The sequence below is a fragment of the Brassica oleracea genome, chromosome C2, assembly GCF_000695525.1.
Source record: "Brassica oleracea var. oleracea cultivar TO1000 chromosome C2, BOL, whole genome shotgun sequence".
NCBI lineage: Eukaryota > Viridiplantae > Streptophyta > Magnoliopsida > Brassicales > Brassicaceae > Brassica > Brassica oleracea.
This window is the reverse complement of record NC_027749.1, coordinates 40,452,549-40,459,072: the sequence shown is the minus strand read 5'-3', so window position 1 is coordinate 40,459,072 and position 6,524 is coordinate 40,452,549.

The window sequence follows — 6,524 nt, the reverse complement described above, 5'->3', positions numbered from 1 at the left end:
GACGAGGAGCATTGATGTGTTCGACTGCTCGGGTAGGAAAAGGTACAAGGAGTTGGATGGGTTCGCAAACCTTATTCCGCGTATTGTCAAGGCAGTTCAGCCTACGAGACACCAGAAGGATTTCGCATTCGGTGCATATACTGTTTCCTATGTCCCCGTTGGGAAACTGAATAAAAGCGCATGTGACTGTGGCGTTTATGCAGTGAAGTTCATTGAGTGACATGCACTTGGATTGGAGTTGTAACATTATCGAAGCTCGCCGCAGAGTTTTATGGGATCTTTGGGAAGCAGCTAATGATCCAGGATTGATTGAGAGGATGTCAAAGTATCAATCCCCAGAGTGTCTCTCTTCGACTGTAGAGGAGATTCTGTGAGAGAGCTTGGTTTCTAGTTCTAATGTAATGAACAAGACTCCTTAATCTAATGTTCAACTTCTAGTGTTTTATTATGATTTTTAGGAACAAGACTGCTTAATCTAATGTACATCTTGTGGTTTTAGTATTAAGAGTTTTTAGCTGAAGAATGCTAGAATGCTTAATCTCTTGTATAGGTTATGGTCTTTATGTGTTAACACTGTTTTAAAGGGGTACCCTAACCAAAACCCTAAACATACCCTAAACGAAACCAAAACACGGAATGAGACCACAGTCAACCCTAACCTAAACCCTAAACATACCCTAAACGAAACCAAAACACGGAATGAGACCACAGTCAACCCTAACCTAAACCCTAAACATACTCTAAACGAGACTCTACAAAAAAACACCAAATGAGAACCTAATCATACCCTAAACACGGAACGAGACCACAATACACTAAACTATAGACAATGAGTTATCAAAACTGTTTTACTAGATCGTCATCCCGTAGGAGTAAATAAATCGAACTCCAAATCGGGTAAGGTATCCTATTCTCCAAAACATGTTGATGTATTGATCAACTTAGTAGGTAAATAACTCAACTCCAAATCGGGTAAGCTATCTTCTTCCATATCAAAATCCTCCAAAACCATTCTTTTAAAAATCTCTAAGGTCGAACTTGATTCCAATAACAGTAGCCTAGCCTCTTTCTCATCAGCCGAAAAAACCCATCCCGTGGTTGCGCCAAACTCCCAAATACCACATGTTGTATAGATATTCATCATAGAACAAGAGTTTGTGGAAATCACAAGACAAACTTTAAAGAAATCATGGGGAAATCATAAATTGGTGAAGAAGAACATTCAAAATCGTTTTGTTTTTGATTTTTCACGAAGCAAATCAATGAAAACACGTTTTAGGAAGTTATAATATTTTTAGAATATTTTTAAAACTGCAACTTCCTTAATTTTCGAAAAAACAGTTTTTTTATCCGTAGAAAGCACCTTCTACACTGTGCAGAACATAACAAAATTCGAGAATGTAATTTCTACACTCTGTAGACGTTCGTGTATGGTTTAGATTTTGCATTCCTGATAACTTAGAATACTCCATAAAAGTAGAAACATCTTTCTAAATAAAAGTAGCGATCATTACAAATAGTAGAATTTGTATTCCCCATAATTAGAATTATAGTAAAAAGTAGGTTGTACGTTCTAAAAAAAGTAGATGAATATGTTCATTCTAGATTTCATTTTCTACTCACCTGTTTTGTGTTGAAGAGGAATTCTACTTTTAGTAGAACGTAATTTGAAAAAATTATTTATTATGTTTTTCAACCCAAAAAAAAAATATGTTTGTGTAAATGAGTGTTTTATTAATTGTTTATATTTTTAATAATTTTTTTGATTCTTAAAACTATTTATTTTATTAATTTTAACATAAAAAGGGTAAAAAAGAGAAAAATGGTAAAAAATGGATTTATATCATAGGGACAACTATGTTGTTTTTTTGTTCTCTTTTAGCAATTTTCTCTTTATTCACCATCTTCAATTTCTTATAGAATAGTGATTAAAATCATGGATTAACTAACAGAAATGTGAGAAGTCACAAGTTAAATCTCATTGACAGTTTACCCTCCAAATAGTTTTATTACATGGTTAATTACAAATCTACAACCTTGTAATTATTCTTTTTTTTTGTCATTGAAATTATATTAATAAATAACAGAAAGTTTAATGGGCCTAGCCCATATTCATTACAGACAATCGAAGAGATGCCATAGCTGACTGATCGCAGATAATGTTTTTCGATCTTGGAACATGAAAGAAGAAGATAGAGGCGAAAGCAGTAGAGATTGGTCTGATGTCGGAGACGATACCAATAATCTCTTTTCTCTGCGATAAACCGTTGATTGCTCCAAGGAGCGTTGTGCAGTCGGTGTAGACTTTGAGATCGGAGATCTCGAGTTCTACTGCCTTTGATAGAGCTTCTCTCAGCGCCAGCGCTTCCGCCACAAGAGGTAATCCGATGAAATCCTTCACAAGAGTGCCTTTCATCGCGATTGGAAGGGAGGAGCCAGAGAGAGTCCACGCTAGTCCAGCTTTCTTTCTGTCTTTATCCCACGCCGCATCTGTGTTGCATGCAACCGCCGTTCGATGCTGGTGGCTCGTCGGGGCTGATGTCGCCTCTGTCTCAGGCTGCTGATGTGAGGTAAATGCTTGGGGCTTTTGTTGAGCCAAGTTCCATTTCTTTGCTGATGCTAATCCTTTTGTTGCTGTTTCTTCAGGGGTAAGGGTTCTATTCTCAAAGACCAGAGCATTCCTTGATGTCCAAATCGTCTAACAGATCCAGGGGAGGACGTTACCAGTGATACCTGTCAGGGGAAGACAGATCGCTTCACGGAACTTTGTGATCATGGACGTGAAGCTCTCGTCAGCGGCTATGTGAACCGCTCTAGCTAGAGGTATGGAGCTCCACACCTTTTTGGCATACGGGCAGTTGAAAAAGATATGAGCTTTTGTTTCTCTTTCTTTACATCTAACGCAATTTAGGTCTGATCCCATTCCTCGTTTCTGTAGGTTCTCACCGAGGGGAAGCACGTTTTGTATGATGGACCACAAGAACATCTTCATCTTAGGGGAGGAAGAGCCCTTCCAAACATCTTTTACCCAGTCAAACTCTCCTGCATTTGCTTGTGGTGATTGAGCAATGGGTCGCGCTGCTACAGAATTATAACCTTATCTCGTCGAGTATACTCCAGAGGGTAGTGGAAGCCAGACGACTGTGTCTTCCGCTCCTCTCTTACATGGTTGAAGGCATTGGATTTGTGTGGCCAGACCAGGTAACACTTCTTCAATTCGTTTTGTATTCCATTCGAGGTCCGAGGTTAATAGGTCTGCCACCGTTATCTCTTGTACTTCTTCTGGAACCGGCCCATAGGGTTTTAGCTGAGTGTCGAGAGAAATCCACGAGTCTCTCCATACATTTGTAGTGTTCCCATTCCCTATGGCCTTTCCCAAATTGCCTTGTAGTAGGTCTCTTCCCGCAATGATTCCCCTCCAGCCATGAGAGCAGGAACTAGATGCTGAGACTTTTAGGAAGCTTTGTTTATGGCAGTACTTCCCCACTAGGATTCGTGCAAGTAAGCAGTTAGGGGCAGTCATTATTCTCCAGACTATCTTAGCAAGTAGAGCTTGATTGAATAATTGTATGTCTCTGAACCCTAATCCTCCACTGCTCTTAGGTTGAGTAAGCTTATCCCAAGCTACCCAGCACATCTTCTTTTTTTCTTGCGGTCCATACCACAAGAATCTAGTCAAAACTGATTGTATTCTCTGGCACAAACTTACAGGGAGCAGGGAGCAAGACATGGTATATGTCGGTGATGCTGTGTGGACAGACTTCAGCATTGTGAGTTTACCTGCTTTGGACAAGAATCTGGTGGAGAGACTCAAAGCTGTCTGACGAATTCTATCCACCAGTGATGTGAAGAGGTCTTTTTTCCTTCTCCCAAAGTGTTCAGGTAAGCCCAAATATTTTCCCACCCCACCTTCTTTACTTATTCTGAGAACTAATTGTGCTTCTTTTTTGACTGTGGGAGGTTTTTTGGAGGAGAAAGTGATTGATGATTTGATTTTGTTGATCTGTTGTCCAGACGCCTTCCCGTATTTAGAGAGGATTTCCACCAGAGTGTTGCAATTCTTGGCAGAGGAGTGACAGAAGAACATGGTATCATCTGCAAATAGCATATGATTGATTCGTGGCATCCTCTAGCCACTCTCACCCCCTAGAGAGTGCCATTCTTCGCAGCATTTTTACAGAGGCCTGACAGGACCTCCCCACACAGGATGAACATGTAAGGAGACATTGGATCACCTTGTCGAATTCCTCTAAATGGTCGCACTTCTCCATAGCTAGTGTCATTTACTAGATATGAATAGGTCACCGTAGTAACACATTGCATGATCCAGTTTGTCCAGATATCATGAAGCCCGAGTCTCTTTAGAACCTTAGCTATGAAGTTCCACTCTACTCTGTCGTAGGCTTTAGACATGTCGGTTTTGACTGCCATAGTACATCTCTTCTCAGCCTTAGAAGCCTTTAGGAAATGAAGAACCTCGTGGGTGATAAGTAGATTGTCTGAGATTTCCCTTGCCGGAATAAAAGCTGATTGATGTTCAGAAATAATCGAGCTTAGCACTGGTTTAAGCCGTATTGATAGCAACTTAGAGATGATCTTGAAGAAGACATTGCATAGTGCTATAGGGCGATAGTCTTCCACCTTAGATTTTGTTGTGATTTTTGGTATCAATCTGACAAAAGTTTTGTTCATCGATGATGGCAGGTACCCTGTGATGAAGAACGGTTGGATTTCTCTTGTCACAGCATTCCCCACTGTTTCCCAGTTAGACTGGAAAAAACTAGCTGAGAATCCATCTGGTCCTGGGGGCTTGTCAGGATGAATAGCAAAGGTAGCGTCTTTAATTTCACTGAAAGATGGGATGCCAATGAGTTTCTCATTTTGTTCTTGTGTGACATAGGGTTGTAGAGCTTCGAATTCATCCACTGCATTTTCATCTTCCATATTGCTAGCTGTGAAGAGTTGGGAGTAGAACTTGCAAATAACCTCTGATATTTGCTTTTCTTCATAGACAGGTATGCCGTTTTCATCTTCAATAACTGTCAATCTGTTTCTAGCTTTCCTCCCCTTAGTAACAACATGAAAATAACCAGAATTTGAGCCTCCAAGCGTTAACCACAGCTGTCTACTTCTCTGTTTCCAGAAGTCTTCTTCAGATTTATAAGCTAGGAGAAGCTTTTTGTTGATGTCATGGATCAGCATCTCGTCTGCTACTGGGTTTGACATTGCTTCCTCTAGCTGCATTTTAAGCAGTTCGAGAGCTTTCCTACTATTCTCCTGGTGGTCTCTACTCCATCTGCAGATTGCCCTTCTGCATAAGTTAAGTCTTTCCTCTACTAGGAGGTTTTGTGCTCCCATCCACACCTCATTGATTAGTTAGTTTCACGTCAGCATTTTCTCTGAGCCTTCTGTCGTATCTAAACAGTTTGGTGCCTTTTCTCCTTGTAGCATTCAGGTAGGATATGAGTGGTCGATGATCTGAACCCTCATATTTCAGATAATTGCTTCTGCAGGAGAGGAAGAGTTCAATCCATTCACTGTTGCTGATCGATCTATCAAGTCTGCATTGGACCAGGTGTGTATGTCTCTGACCCCTCCATGATAGATAGCTGCCTGAATGTTTTAGATCAAATACGTCATTGTGAGATAAGAAGGATCTAAAGGCACAAAAAGTACCCTCAGCCCTGTCTGGTCCGCCACACTTCTCACTGTTATCAACAATCTCATTGAAGTCACCTGTTAAGAACCATGGTTCCTCTTGAGTGGTCTGTAGGGTAGTTAGTTCGTCCCAAACTGCACATCGTTTGGTATGGTCCGGTTCCCCATAGACGAATGTAGCATGAAAACTGATGCCTTTATGAACAATTGTAGTGTCTAGGAAGTTCTTCGACGCCTGTAACACTGTTAACTTGATGTAAGGTTTCAAAGTGAGGAAAAGACCTTCACTGCCTGGTGATTCGGGTGGCACTACATAGTACTAGTCTGGGTGAAGCCATTGTAGCTTCTCCAATACTACATCAGTGGGGTTTTTGGTTTCCATGAGGAAGAAGATGTTGATATCTTGCATATTTCCATTATCTTATCCATTCGTCCATGTGCATTTTGATCATATAGACTAGGAGTTAGCCATGTTTAGGTTACATTTTGCATACATGAGGCTTTATCAGGTGTTGGAGTGCCACATGGAGTTCTTGGGGACATTTGGATGCATTTGGAGCTCAAAGGAGGTGAAATAGGTGATCATTGGACGAGCAGAGGATGGGAGCGAGGTTCCGCAGCGATGTCATGAGGTCGCTCCAAAGCACCTCTCAGAGCGACCTAGCTGGAGCGACCCCGTGAAGTCGCTCGCCATATTCATCCCGTTGGAAGCCCAGAGCGACTTGCCCAGAGCGACGCACCGAGGTCGCTCGCATCTCACACCCCTCTCGGAGCGACCTCCCAAAGCGACACCCCGAGGTCGCTCGCGTCTCTATGGCGAGACGACACGAAGCGAAGCCCGGAGCGACCTCTCAGAGCGACCCACT